Source organism: Heloderma suspectum, chromosome 10 (genome assembly GCF_057233095.1).
Source record: "Heloderma suspectum isolate Gila_16-S chromosome 10, 16-S_ref, whole genome shotgun sequence".
In the NCBI taxonomy this organism is placed as follows: domain Eukaryota; kingdom Metazoa; phylum Chordata; class Lepidosauria; order Squamata; family Helodermatidae; genus Heloderma; species Heloderma suspectum.
In genome coordinates, this window is record NC_139467.1 from 5,312,501 (window position 1) to 5,328,054 (window position 15,554).

The window sequence follows — 15,554 nt, forward strand, 5'->3', positions numbered from 1 at the left end:
GGTGTGGCTGGGTTCGTGTAACACAACAACCCCATGGTTCAACAACAACCCACACTCAGCCTGTACTCTGCCTTGTTAAGTAGTGTGACCTCAGCCACTGAGTTGCTGGACAAGGGGGACAGCGAATGGCTCTTTGACCCAGCTTTGCAAATACGTTCAGGAAAAGTTACTGGACTTCCTGTTCACCTCTACGTGAGTATTTCAGTTTGTGGCCTAAAAGGTGAAACAATAGACACTTTTTTTTTGTATTAAGCAAATTCAGAAGTTGGATAAGGGCAAAAGAGCTTCTTTTGGTTTTACAAGCTTGGGAGCACATTGAAAATATGGGTTCCACCTCTCAGCAATTATATTTCTTCCTTTAGGTTTGTCTCACCAGCACAACCCAGATGGATGCTTTGCACCTGTTAATTGCGTAGTCACTCTGCTCCTCCCTTGGCCAGGGGAATAAATGGCATTAGAGCTTTGCAAGAGGAACGTGCTTCTTAGGTTTTCTATTTGAAACACATACACTCTTTTGTGTATGTTTTTCCATTAATCCTTCAAAACAGATTAAAGTTCATAGGGACATGGGAAGCTGCCTTATACCGAGTCAGGCCCTGGGTCCATCTAGCCCAGTATTGTCAACACTGACTGGCAGCAACAGCTCTCCAGGGATTCAGGCAGGATTCTTTCTTGGTGCTACCTGGAGATGCCGGGGTTGAACCAGGGACCTCTAGCATGCAAAGCTGGGGTTCTACTCACTGAGCTACAGTCCTGGCTTTAGGCAGCCTGGCAAAGTAGTGCTTTGGCTGGATGGTTCTTTCCCTGGGACCGGGCTAGGGCTGGGGGGTTGCACTTTTTTTTTTTTAATGTAAAGCCTTATTGCCCACAATTGAATTCTTCCTTTTCCCACCCCACACATTGCAACTCCACCCCTCCTTAACAGGAGCAGAGGATTTTATAGGGTCCATCCCTCGGGCACCTTGATAGAGTGCTTGTTGCAGAATTTTTTTCCGGGTTTACCTCACCCCAATAGCTGAACCGCTCCTGTGTGCAAGAGAGGAGGAAATCTCCATCATGGGCCTGCTGCTGGAAGAGTTCAGTTACACCTGTGATCATTTTGCATGCAATCTTACAACCTTTCAAGGTCAGATTGACCCAGGTGTACTTTTTAAAATTTTATTTTAAAGCAGTGTTTGAACAGGAGGCTGCAGATGGGCCCTGATTGCTTCTGAAACGGCAAATGCCTTCTAAATTGCTTCTTTATTTGCTTTTATGTTATCTCCACATTGCTGTAATGAATTGAGACCAAATACTGCTGCCCTGAGCCCTGCCTGGCACTGAGCCAGCTGTCTCTTTGGCCCCTGGTGACTTACAGCAAAGTTCAACCAAGTTAGTGAGCACCCCTTGCTGGTAGCCACCAGGGGGCAGCCTTCAGTCCCAAAACCTCTGCCTTCAGTTCATCCTACTTCAGCAGGACCATCCAGCAACGAAAGGGCTGCTCTGGATTATGCTCTCCAGGACTTTAAAACTCCAGAGCAGCTCTGCCCCTTGCCCAGATCAGGCTTGCCCGAATTGCAGCCCAACAATCTGGAGGGCTGCAGGTTGGCTAAAACCGCCTTGCAATCTTGCAACCAATCAGGGATCCAGGTAAGTAGAGACAGGATGGCAAAACTTTCCTGGTCAGCTGAGCAGGTGTAAGTTTGTATAATTTACCTCACTGTGACAAGCAGATGAGCAAGTAGGACAGCTGCCATTGTGCTGCATGTTGGAGCATATATAACAGGAGACCCAAACTTCATGTAATAAATACGTTGCTGCATCCTGTGCTGACTAGGGAAGAGATCTTGGAGTCATGGGAAACTTCATTTGAATCATCCCACTCACTAAGCACTAGCTGTGAAGCAAGCAAAGTGCATGCAAGGGATGATTAGGAAAGAGGTTAGAAATAAAAATAACCAGTAATCGAGTAACACCCTTCTACAAATCTTTAGTGCAGGAGCCACATTTCTAATACTGTGCACAGTTTTGGTCCTCCCCATCTTTAGAAGGATATAGTGCTGAAAAAGGTGTAGAAAAGGGTAGCCAGAATTATCAGGGCTGGAGCAACTCCCCTATGCAGAAACGGGAGAAGTGTTTGGCCCTTTTAGTTTACAAAAGGGAGTATGCAACATGATGGACATTTATAAAATTATGCATGGCGTGGAGTGGATCAAATGGGTAGAGATCTTTTTTTCCAATTCATAATGCTAGAATCTGGAGCATGTTCAGGCCTCATAGGGGTGCTGGGAGGTGTGTGTGTCTCCCCTCGCTTCATTCCCTTAAAATATTATTTTGGTATTCTCTCAAACGTTTGGGTTCCCCAAGCCGACTGATACTTCCGTCTTGTGGATGGGTAGTGCTTTTTTTTTTTTACTTCCCAAGGATTCACACTTGCCTCTACACTTCAGAAACTGAGGGAATGATATGGAGGATGATATATTCTCTATCAGTGGCTATGGGTCACAAGTTGGAGAGAGCAGGTGAGCAAGCCATGGTCTGTATCCCTGCTTGTGGACTTCCCAGAATCACCAGTTTGCTGCCATGGGAAGCTGCTGAGTGTGACCCAGCAGGGCTATGATGATTTATAGGCGACTGGCTCACCAAGGGATTATGTGGGCATTGTGGTAAGTTATTTGTTGATCACTTGTATGGACCCACCTAAATAGTGGTACAGCCAGGTAATTTTAGACCCTGGACTTAATTATCTTACTGGAGGTGGGGGGACACACCTTTAGCTGGACCTGCGTATTACTTCAGTTGTGAAACATATATTTCTCTTCTCTGTCCCTCCCTTTCCATGTTTTACAACTGCTTCTACATTCCTGATGCATTAGAGCAACAAACATTTTTTTTTTAAAGTTTGCCAACCCTGGTTAAGAAATACTCTGAGCATGTGCAGTTTCACATTTTAAATGTATTTAAATCATAGCACCATCATGATGGCAGGAATAAAATGGAGGTCACCTGTCTGCCCACCCCTGACTATAATTTTTTTTAAAGAAAAACATGCAGCAGCAAGCAGCGTCAGCCCTGGTGGGCTCCAGGGTGCTGACGCGTGGCCTGTTTGTCGCTGCCCCCATCACTTGCTGCTCCCTGGTGGTAATTTGGGCCCCACCTGGGCTGCGGGGGCCCAGACTTCAGCCCTGAAACTCAGCTCTAGCTGCACCACTGCACCTAACAGAAACGAGAATGAGCCAGAGAGGGAACCTGCTCACCACTTCATGGCGCCAGGGAGCCAGAAGAGGCACCCAGTCAGTACCTGTTTTCAAGGGACACATGGAGGTGACAGGGTATGAAACTGGAATGTGTCTGAGCATTGTTCATGGCTAAGTAACAACACAGCTGTCATCCACACATCTGTGATTAGGGGGAAAGGGTTTCCTGGACTCCATCTTGAGTCTCCAAACCTCTCATTTTCAAAGTTAAGCACTGGAGCATTCTTTGTTTTTGTTTCTAAATAATACTTTTTTGATTGCCCTTCTGCTTAATGAGCGCTTGAAGCAATGTGCAAATTACCAGGCTATATCCTGGGGATAAGGTTCTTTTTGCTGAAAGAGGAGCCATGTAAGAGCAATGGGGGGGGGGGGTTTGCAACCTGCTCTCTTCCTTTTCCTAGGGTGCTGGCTCTGAAGAGTTGCAGCTCTGTAGCAAAGTCACTTGAGCAGCCAGTTCTGGCTAAATTAGATTGTGACACCCATGTTATTTACAGAGCACTCCAGCTTTGACATGGGACAAAAGGTCAAGGAGGCCAGATGTGGCTAGGAAAGAATGATTGAAGATGCTCAGTCTCCTTATCCCCCCTGCTGGAGTGGAATGGAAGCCCTTCGAGTTAATGGCAAGAGAGGGTCCAGCCGTCACTAACTTCAAAGAGCACTGACTGCTCATTCTGCCCCCCCCTTATGATTCTGTATATCGGAGTGCAGACTTAGAGGGAAGGTACAACACATATTCAAGCGGGTGTTGAGACGAGGGTGGACACCTCTTCCCCCTCCCCCTTTTTATGGGCCTCACCTGGTGACGGTCTAATTCACTGCTTTATCTTCGATGGCAGGAATGGTTTCACTGGCTTAATTTCTACATTACAGGCTGCTGTTAAGAGGCATAGCAGCTGGCTCAGAAAAAGAGGTAGCTGGTGCCCTTAAAAATGAGTAAGGCCTACAGCCCATGCAAATTTCCAATGCAAAATGGCCATTCTGTAGTGCAGGGGTGGGCAACTTGTGGCCCTCCAAATGTTGTTGGACTGCATCTCCCATAATCCCTCACCATTAGCTATACCGGGTAGGGCTGGTGGGAGCTGCAGTCCAAGGACAACTGGAGGGCCACAAGTTGCCTAAAAAGGTGTCCCCAACCAGTCGTGTCCGACTCTAGGGTGCGGTGCTCATCCCCGTTTCTAAGCTGAAGAGCCGGCGCTGTCTGAAGACACTTCCGTGGTCATGTGGCCGGCATGACTGAACACCGAGGTGCACGGAACGCTGTTACCTTTCCCGCCGAGGCGGCACCTATTTATCTACTTGCAATTTCTTGCTTTCGAACTGCTAGGTTGGCAGAAACTGGGACTGAAGACGGGAGCTCACTCCGCCACGTGGCACTCAGGTCTCGAACTGCTGTCCTTCCGGTCTGCAGTTCAGCGTCTTAACCACTAAGCCACTGCCTACCCCTGCACAACTACAGCAGGTGAGATTTGAGCTCACAGGCAGGGTTGCCAATCCTTTTAAAAGTAGCCTTGCTCCTGTAACAATAGCAGCTTGAATCTTTTCCCTGGCATGATGAAGGTACTTGGGGGCTGGGGACACTTCATCTGTTTGATTTCTGTAGGACTGTGTCCACCTTGCGCTGCAAGGTAGAGCTGGGCCAGTACAAAAAAAGGGGGGCATCAACTTTGCATCTTAACATTCTAAGCCAAAGTAGCCTGTTTTTATTTACTTATTAACATTTATATCCCACCTTATTGTTGTGAACTGCCAGGGAGCCTCAGCTGTTGGGCAGTATAGAAATGTAATAATAATAACCAGCAGCAGCAGCAGCCATCAAGGCCGTGTGCAGCCATCTAAAACAATCAAAGTGAGAGCATTAAAAACAGTAAAACATTAAAACAATTACATAATTTAAAGGGCTAGAGTAAAAAGATGTGTCTTCTTCCCATTCTTTCTAAAAGTCAAGGGAGTGGGGGCAGTTGTATTTCTTGGGGGTGTGCATTCCACAAATGAACCCCTTTCATGGGTGCCCGGCAAATGGGATTCTGTGGGAAATGATGCCCTCAAAAGGGCTCTCTTGCAGATTTTAATGTGAGGCAGGTTTGTAACGAGACAGGAGGTCCTTTTAGTTCTGGCCAGAATGAAGAGCAGATGTTTTGAGGGCAGGAAATGGACTATGGGTGTGAAAGAGACCGCTTGGCTGCCTTTAGTGGCTAGGTTGCTGCAGTTTGAAACTGTGCTGATGCAACTTTCATTGCTCTGCTGCTAATGCCATTTAACTGCTAAATCCTTCTGCTTTCACATAGACCAGCCCCACTACCGGATCTCCCACTTCCTTGACTGGCTGATGCAACGTGGGTGAGAAATAATAGCAGCACAAGGATCAGCAGTGGCTGAAAATACACTCAAGGGCCAAATATTAGTAATGCTAGACCACAGGATTTCTGTCTTTTATCTTATGGACCATCACATAACAGTCTAAACTAGCCTTCCAGATGTGTTGGTCTGCAACTCCCATCATTCCCAGCTGGCATGGTTGGAGAACGCTGGTCTACACTCTACAACCCCAATCAGGAGCTTAACTAGTTCCAATATTTTCTGCAGACTAGAGGACATTGAGAACATCAACACTTGGAAGTAAATCCCTTTGGTTTCAATGGTACTGCTTTCCACATAAGGGTGCTTTTAGGGATGCTGACCTAAGATTGGCGGTCATTTCATAAGCACTGAGGTGTATTTCTTGAGTGACACAGAGAAATTGCAAGCAATATATGAAGGAGAGAACTGGAATACGAGATATTGGCAGGTGGAAAGCAATAAAATAAGATGTCATAAAGGAAAATGCAAGATGGTTCTCTTTGCAATTGCCCACACACAAAAGCAATGTGGGCAGTAGCCAGCTAGGATACAGTATTACTGGGGAAAATACACAGCACTCAGTAATGGGATGCTGTCATATGCTCCAGCTATCCCTATTTGTTGCTGAAAATAACTTCCCCTATCTCCCCCCGCCCATTTATTATTTACTTATAATTTAAAATATAAGCTGCATTTTAGGGGAAACCTTCCCAAGGTGGCACACAAAATTTAAAACTGCAAAGCACAATGAAACAATAATAAAAACATATTTATGTAAGGATGCTTTGTTAGAATTCTATTAGTGTGAATTGTTAGTGGTGTTCTGGGGTCAGCTCCTTCCCCAGGACCCCTAGAAGTTAAATCTCTGCGTGGAGGGTGGATGCATTTCAACTCTAGTGTGCATCCCTGTAAACACACATGCATCAACACTGAAATACCATGTTGTCTGCCATTTTACAAGCTGCAATTGCAAAGATATTTTGAACTGCTGATAACACTGCGGAACTACATTTTTCTAATATATCTTTAGCCAAAAGAGCCATCACCTTCTTTGCTTTCAAATTTGCACAAGAAAGTCTGTGGCAGAGCAAACTAATGCAATGTAATGTAAGCGGAATAGAGCCTTTGGTAATGTGTAATAGTGGGAAGTCTCAGGCAACAATTCTTGGCTGCAAGAGTAAGAGTGCTACACCCATCCTTACAGTTGCCCAAGGGCCCTCCAGGTTTTGGAGGGCCCATGGGCAAGACACCCTCAATGGGCCCTTCCCCCTCAGAGGGTCTACCTGCTCACCAGCATTGTCATCAGCTCCTCCTCCTCCTCCTCATTGCCTCCCTTCAGATCATAATACTTGTGCTTATTCACATTAGTGCAAATGAGCACTTGTGCTAATGCAAATTAGTGCAACCCCCCCCCCCCCCGGTGAAAAACTGGTCTGCAAGTCCTCAGAATCTGTGACTCAGAAAAAGACAGTCCATTGTGGAATCCATAGGTTGGATTCATAAAAATTTGAACTAATTTGAATCCGTTGCAGATTTTCCAACATCCCTAATTGGTATAGGGGGAGACCCTTGAGGTAACCTGGTCCCAAACTGTATAAGGTGCTGTATCGCATACTAACACCCTGGTATGCACTCTGCCTTGGCTGAAATCCTATGCAGACCTTCCTGGGAGTAAGTCCACTGAACATAATTAGACCTCTAAGTAGATGTACATAGAATTGCACTGTAAAGCAATCAGGTGCATATCTCCATGTGTCACAATAATCCACAAAGACATTCAAATGCTGGCACAGATAGAGCGCTAGGTGCAGCCTACAAAGCCATCCTCCATAGCAGGCAGAGGCAGTTATGCAAGTAGCAGTGCCAGCCCTGTAAACCTAACCCAGAGCTGACCCCTCGCTGGAAAGAGAAACGTGTGTGCAGTGGAAAACTGGGTCCTGCAAAGGACAGGATCAAGGCAATGAATATCTTCTCTGCAGTTTGAATATAAAGTCAGACACCAAGACCAAACAGCCTGAGTCAAGATTCAAACAAGGTGACTGAACAAACAGGGGTCACTTGCAAGGCAAAGGACCTTTTTCCTAGTTGAGAGTAACTGATAGGTCAAGGCAGCTGATCTGCAAAACATGTTTTCTCAAGAAAATGACCATGGCACGGAGGGAGGTTGCTTTTCAATGAAATTAAGCCAGACCAGTTGGACAAAATTCCTCCCTTTCCTCACTGCTTATGTAGTGGAAGCAGTGGTGATAAGAAGCTCTTGGTAGGTAGTCAGAGATGATGCTGAGTAGGCAGGGGCTGAGAAGCCCTTAGATCAGCCTTCTCCAACTTGGCACCCTTCTGATGTGCTGGACTGCAACTCTCATCATCCCCACCCAGCAGGGCAAGGAAAGGAGGAGCTAAGCCTTAGCTCAGGAGTGGGGAGCCTGTGGCCCTCTGGATGTTCTTGGACTGCAGCACCCATCATCCCTGACCATTGGCCATTCTGGCTGGAACTAATGAGAATTGGAGTCCGACAATGTCTGGGGGGCCACAGGTTGCACACCCCAGTGCATACCTTAGCTGCAAAGGGGTTCAGGCAATGACATCATCATGCAATTAGCCATTGCAGACATTGTGGCTGTTCTGCCCCTTAATCCCAAAATGTCTGGAGCGTACAAATTTGTCATTTTCTATTGGGTTGGGATGGGCACGCCATATGTGCTCAGAATCACTCCTTCAACATTTTCCAGGGCTGGTCCTTGACTCCAAATTTAACCCTGGGCACAATATCTTACAGTGTGATCCTATGCATATTTATTTGGAAATAGGCCCCACTGATTTCAGTGAGACTTACTCCCTAACAAGCGCGCATAGAGTTGTCCTGTTAAGTTCTTAAATGTAACAGCACGTGGTCCAAGGCCCTCCAGACATTAATATCTGCCTGGGGATCATAATGTTCTCTCTGCCCCACCACTCGGAAGGATTGCAGGTCACAGCTTAGCAAACCTTACATGATGGGATGGATGTTCTCAAGTGATAAAGAAACCTCAGTGCACATGTTTTTTCAAGAAGCATCTTGCAAAGTCAGGCATTTGGGCTGCACCCTGGCTTAATAGCTTTATTTGGTGGTGGTGGTGGAAATGTACAGTTGAGCTGCTGATTAAAGGGCATGGCTGGGATTTAATTTCCTTCTTCTCTCTGTCCCTCAAAGACAAGGGAGTCTTTCAGTGCCAGAGCATCAGGAAGGCACAAAGCCAAGGGGCACAAACATCAGCTGCCGCAAAAGAAGATCTGTCCTAGCAGGAAGGGAGTTTTGTTACTGCTGTTGTGTGTGCATTTCCCCCTCTCTTTTAAAATGAGGAATAATTAAGACAAATACTTGTGGAGATTTTTCTTTGTCCCTGGAGCTAGGGCAAAGCTGGTAATTATGAAGTTATTGTGTAATTATTGTGAGAATGTGGGCAATTAGGCAAGTGTAGGCCTTTTCGGAGTTCCTGACATTCATGCTTCAACAGAGTGGTCTGGCAAAGCTAACTGCAGGCCAGGCTGAAGGTGTCCCAGAGATACCTCTCTCTGTCCTGCTTCCTTTTCTGCAGATTTCAGACTTCTCCCAACAAAGCCTCTTGAGATTTCCAGGATTTCTGGGGAACACTTTCTAATGTAGAGGCTTATGCAACCTGTTTTTAATTTTTATGTGCAATATATGACATTGCTGTCCTGCTCTGTCTTCCATGATGGAACTTCAGGGTCTCTCATCTAGGCACTGACATGATCTGGACCTCCTTCTCTCCAGCTAGGTTGCTATTGTGACCCCACCTCTAGCCACAGCCAAGACAATTGACACAGGTAGGGAAGAGCCAGGCAGGTTGGGAGGGTCAGTAACTCAAACTGTGGAGACAGCGGGGCTCCTTGAGCCAGTGACCCCTAAAGGAGGACCCCTGGAGACAGCGGTTCCTGAGCCCAATTCTCCCAAGGGATTGGCCCCCTCCACACCAAGGGTCTTGTGCTCTGCAGTGGAAGGGCACGGTGCAGTCTTAGAACACATGTTTTGCGTGCAGAAAATCCCAAATTCTGTATCTAGCATCTCCAGTTGAATGATCACATAGCCTGTGATGGAAAGGACCTACCGACTGAGATGTAGAAAAACAGTTGGGGATCCAATACTGGGCTAGGCGGATCAAGGGTCTGACTTAGTACAAGCCAGCACCATGCGTCCAACGCACCAGGCAGGACTTAACAGAGGTGACAGAGTTCTAGGCTGAAGGGCTGCCCTGTTAAGGCTCTCTCTAGTCTTCAGGAAAAGGCAGCGCCTGAGAGGTGCAGTCTGGCCCAGGGAGTAAACATAAGGGCTCAACTGGACCTTGGAGCCTTGGAACATCTTCCAGTGAACTGTTCAGGGTACTGAAGGACTGGTCTTTGAAGTCCTTTGTTCTTATGCTGCTCTTTGTTCTTTGTGCTTCCCGTTCTTGGATGGGATATGCAACGCCCTCTTGTGCATTGACTTCCTGTTGCCATCAGTTCAAGGATGCTTGCTGGAGTGGCTTCCGCCCAACCTTTCCATGGGATCAGCCTCACCAGGACTGGGCAGTTGCTACATCAGGTGCCTTCAGGCTATGCCCTGGAACCTGGCCCTTTGTCTTTGCCAGCAAGTCAGGCAGGCTTTAGACTCCAGGTCAGGCTTCAGGCTCCAGCAGGTCACGCTTTGATAACCTTCAGGCTCCAGTTCAAGCCCCTGATTCTGGATTGGATTATGTGGTGGCAACTTTGCTAGAGAGTTTGACCATTCCTGAGGTCAGTTTGTGTGGCAGCATACACTTGAGCCCTGAGGACCACTCTCTGAAGACTAAGGTGGACCCTGAGAAGTTGACCACCTCTGCCTTAAAGAATCAAGACAGTGGGAAACCCAGCTGGTATCAAACCCTGGGTTCTTCTTAGGTGAATAAAAAAGTCTTTTAAGAGATCTCTTTGCAAGATCAGAAGCTGTGGTGCTGGAGATTAGGCTGGAAGCATCTCTTAATGAGAGATGTGGTTGTCAATTGAACCTTTCAATTTCTAATTTCAAGATCAGATTCATTCACATGGTCCAGGGACTTGTGTGACACTGTGTTCAGCTGAGCCTGGATAACATAATTTATTTATTTATTACATTTATATCCCACTTTTTTTCCTCCTTAAGGAACCCAGGGCAGTGTACATAATCCTCCTCCTCTCCATTTTAGCCTCACAACAACATCCCTGTGAGGTAGGCTGGGCTGAGAGTCTGTGACTGGCCCAAAGTCACCCAGTGAGCTTCCATGGCCAAGTGGGGACTAGAACCCGGGTCTCCCGACTCCTAGAACACGTTTGCCTGGCAGGGTTCTGCATTTTTTTAAATTAATGAGCATTTTCCTCATTAATAGCACATCAGAAGGCTGACCTGTCACTGTCCCCCAAAGCTGTCTCCAGAAAGAGCATCCAGCCCCCTGTCATTCTGGGATTAACTTTGGAGGCTTGCTGGGAGGCAGCCTTCTAACACCTCATTCACCCATACTGCTGAGAGCACAGGAATCACAGAATCCAATGACACTTCCTTCTGCAGGAAAATGGGGCAGAGTAAACAGATGCAGAAAAGAGGCAAAATAAAGGAAACTCCAGGAAAGAAGTCTCTTCTACCCACCTCAAGGTGGCTTTCAAACTGGAGAGGCAGGTCAGGTTCACACAAGCAGGCTTTATCTTTCAGTGAGTGCAACATCAAGTAGTTCTTGGGGTGTGTGAATGGTGTAGTCTGATATTTACTCAGAATAGAGTTACTTACACGTAAGTGCTGTAGCCTGGCCCTTCCAATGACAGGCTTAAGTGCCTACACAGAAGTAAGCAGTCCAAAGCAGGCTCTGTTGCTTGCTGATTTAAGAAGCAAAGAACAACATAAGAGTTGTCTTGCTGGATCAGACCAAAGCTCCATCTGCTCCAGCACACTGTCTCTGGTAGTGGTAATGCCATTGGGTTGTTTAAAGCCAAGCATACTTGAGCTATTTGTTCCCAGCACCTGGTGCTCAGAGGTATAATACCTCAGAACATGGAGATTCCATTTAGTTACCCATTTAACTACCTAGGCCCATCCTCTGTGAATTTGTTGGATCCTGTTTAAAGCCATCTCAGGCAGCAGCCATTACCATGTCTCGTGGTGACAAATTCCATGAATCAGGTCTGCCTTGTGTGAAAACAATGCCTTGTTCCTCGTGATGCCTGCTAGCATGTCACATTTTGCTTTGAATTAGGCTAGTGGCTGATCTTGTCAGTTTTTCACACATCGCTCCTTGCATGGTCACCTCTCTTAAAAAAACTGCCCCTGGTCTACCCCCTTCCCATTATGCAGCCTGTATTGTCTCCCTGTTTGCATCTTGCACCAGGGAAGAAAATTTAGCTCACTTCCAGGTGCTGCATCATTCTTTCTTTGGGCATCTGTTTCTGATGGAGATAGGTCTCCATGGCAACATGCACCAAAACCTTTGGGCTGATGTTTCTCTGTATGGCTGTGTTTCTCCCCTCTGGGAAGGCAATTTGAACTGCTTGCTATATCTGAGTAAGGGGGGGACAGGGATGCTTGCAAAAGAAATACAGTGCCTTTGTCTTAATTGGTGGAGGAGCCTCTCTTCCTCTGGCAGGGTCAAGGAAACCAGGACTCCAGCCAGGAGCTATTTGGGTTCTTCTACCCAATGCTGTGAGTCAACCATGCAGTGGCAGATCCCTGCAGAGACTGTACCTCAGTCACAGAGCACTTGCTTTGCATGCATAAGGTCCCAGGGTTAATCCCCAGCATCTCCAGGTAGGGCTAACTACCTGAAACTCTGGAGAGCTGCTGACAGTCAGTGTCAACAATACTGGGCTAGATGGACCAATGGTCTGACCCAGTATAAGGCAGCTTCCTATGTTCCTAGGGCCACTGTCCTTTCTCTGGTAGGAGGGAGGTTGCAACTAGGCCTGTAGCCAAACGTTTGGTGGTGATGTAGGGCTTAGTTTGAGTCTACCCTCCACTGTCCAAAAGTCTCTAGCTGACTTCAATCATTGGTGGGTGGACTTTAGGCTTGTGTGATATAAATTAGGTTTCTTTACCAGAACACTTTAGGTCCATCAATTGGAGCTAGATGCAAAACAGTGGCTAGGAGGTAACAGACTCTTAGAACTAAGGAAGGAGGTGCCTCTGAGCACATGCTCAGCTCAGGAATTTGCTTTCAGTACCAGAACTGAGCTCATGATCCAGTCACACAAATTACATTCCTGATTTCCCCCCATCCCTACAAGCTTTCTTCCATCTCTGCAGCCTAGAAAGGCAGGAGTTGTTCTTGACAAATCCATGCTGTCTTCCAGTGATTACTGCATTAGTGTCAAGGTGAATACAGATCGAGTGCTTTATAATCTGCTCTAGGATCTTCCCAGATATTGATGTAAGACTGACTGGTCTATAATTCCTTTTTGCTCTTTCTTGAAGATAGGGGCAACATTTGCCTTCCTCCGGTACTTCACCTGTTCTGCAAGATTTCTCAAAGATAAATAGATAGAGGTTCCAAGAGTCCATCTGCTGGCTCCTTCACCACCCTAGGATGCAATTCATCTGTACTTGGTGACTTGAACTCATTTAAGGTCCTTAGACGGTGTCTAACCATCTCTCTGCCCAACTCAAATTGCATTCCTACCTCTTCAACCTGTCACACATGGCAGATGGGGCACAGATCCTCTTTTGGGAGAAGACTGAGCCAAAATAGGAGTTGAGCAGTTCCGTCTTTTCTTTGCCAGCTGTCAGCATTTTGCCATCTTCGTTGAGCAGCTGGTGTACCATTAATTTTGTCCTCCTGTTACTCTGAAAATATCTGAAGGACCCCCCTTTTTTACTCTTAGCATCCCTCACCAATCTCAGCTCATTCTGAGCTTTAGCTGTCCTGACACCTTCTCTGCAATTCCTTTGCCTGTATGCTTCCTTAGTGACCTGTTCCTCTTTCCACTTCCTATATGTCTTCTTTTTAATTTTCAGATCATCACTAAGCTTTTTGTGTAGTCACATTGGTTTCTTTTGTTGTTTTCCATTTTTTCCTCATAGGACTTGTTTCTGATTGTGGCTTCCTCTATTTATTTTAACCCAGGTGCTTTCAACAGGGCCACCATGTTTATTCTCTTGAATTTCTGTGCAGGTGTGTATGTTACTAACATATATGTAGCAGGGGGTTGGACTCGATGGTCTTATAGGCCTCTTCCAACCCTACTATTCTATGATTCTATGAATGCTACTCTTCCCCTCTTTCTATGGCTTATGTTCTTTTAAAACAAGTTATATCCTTCAGTTGCTATATGGGTGTCATCCCACCGAGTCTCAGTTATATCTACTAAATCATATTTACCTTCTTGAATCAAGAGTTCAGGCTCATCTTGTTTATTTCTCATAGTCCAGGCATTAGTATAAAGGCATCAAAACCCATGAACTTTATGCTCCAATAGCCTCCCTGCATATGTATTAAGAGGCTTAACATGCCCCACTACAGCTGCTCTTCCAGTTCCTGCTACAGTGCATGAGCCCTTACCTGTAGTCCTTACCTCTGGGCTTTCATCTCCATCCCCCACAGAATTCAGTTGAAGCTTCTCCTGATCCAACTTGCAATTCTTCAGGCAAACACATTCTTCCCAGTCTTTGTGAGGTGCACTTCATCTCCCACTAACAGTTCTCCATCCAAAAAGTGTAAACCATGGACCCAGAAACCAAATCTCTCCCACCGACATCATCTTTGTAGCCAGTTGTTCACTTGCAGAATTCTTCTTTCCCTTTCTAGTCCTCTTCCATGGATTGGAAGGATGGATGGGAACACTAATTGACCCCCAAAGTTTTTAAGCTTCTTTTCTAGAGTTTCATAGTCCGACGCAATACAGTCGTAGCTGTGCTTGGCAGTATTATTCATTCCCACATGGATAAGCAGAAGGGGATGACTACTGGTGGACTTGATGAGCCGTTCCATCACATCTCCAGTCTGTGCTCCTGGAAGACAACATTCTCAAGCCAATGGGTTTGGCCAGCACACATCCCCTTCTATTCCTTGCATAAGGAGTCACCAACCACAACTGCTTTTCTCTTCCTCTTGCTGCAGGGAGCGGTTCCATTTTCTCTGTTCTGTAGGGCTCCAGCAAATTGCTTCCTGTCCAGTGAGGTCTGCTATAGATTTCCCCCTGAAGGCTCAGAGCCACTGTCTTCTGCAAGAGTCTCAAAGCAGTTTCCAGTGGTGCAGAGTGTCTTCTGCATCTCTTCCTCCTGAGTATCACTGTCATCCATGCAAGTCACTCCTCCTTTTGTTCATCCTGCTCCTCTTTCTGAGTGGCTCCATACTGTTGGGTTTGCTGTGCCTCCTGTGTTCTCTCCAAGAACTGTTCATCCTCTGTTATACATTTTAATGTGGCCACTCGCTGTTCCAGACCTCTCACCTTTTTCTTCTAGTAATGCAACCAGCTTGCACTTGCTGCAAATGTACACCATGTTATCTTCAGGCAGGAAAACAAACATACCAGATACTTTGCAGGTCACCACTGCTGAATCACATATCTCCATTTTCTTTTCTTTGTGGATCCTCCCTCTTTGCTGTCAGTGCAGTGGCCCTTCCACCTCCTCATTTCCCTAGCTGTTCAGTTGGTGGGCCCTTCTAAGCACACACTGTCCACCTACCTTATGATGCTACGCTTTCTCCCCCTTATGCCTGGAACCCATTCTGAAAACAACCATGCGGTTTCACCCCTCTGTTCCTCTCCCTTTAAATCCATCCTCAAAACCCACCTTTTCTGTGAAGGCTTTGACCTAGCCCCTTAATCCTCAACCAAAATGAAGCCTACGTTTTGGTAACTGAACGTGCATGTCTTCTTGCTAGTCTCTCTTCCATCTTCTTTCTCCCCCTCTGTCAGCATGTCAGTTGTAAGTTCCTTGGGGGAAGAGGCTTGTCCTTTTTTGGCTAATTTTACCTTGTAAATTGCCATGCCTACTGGTGCTATACA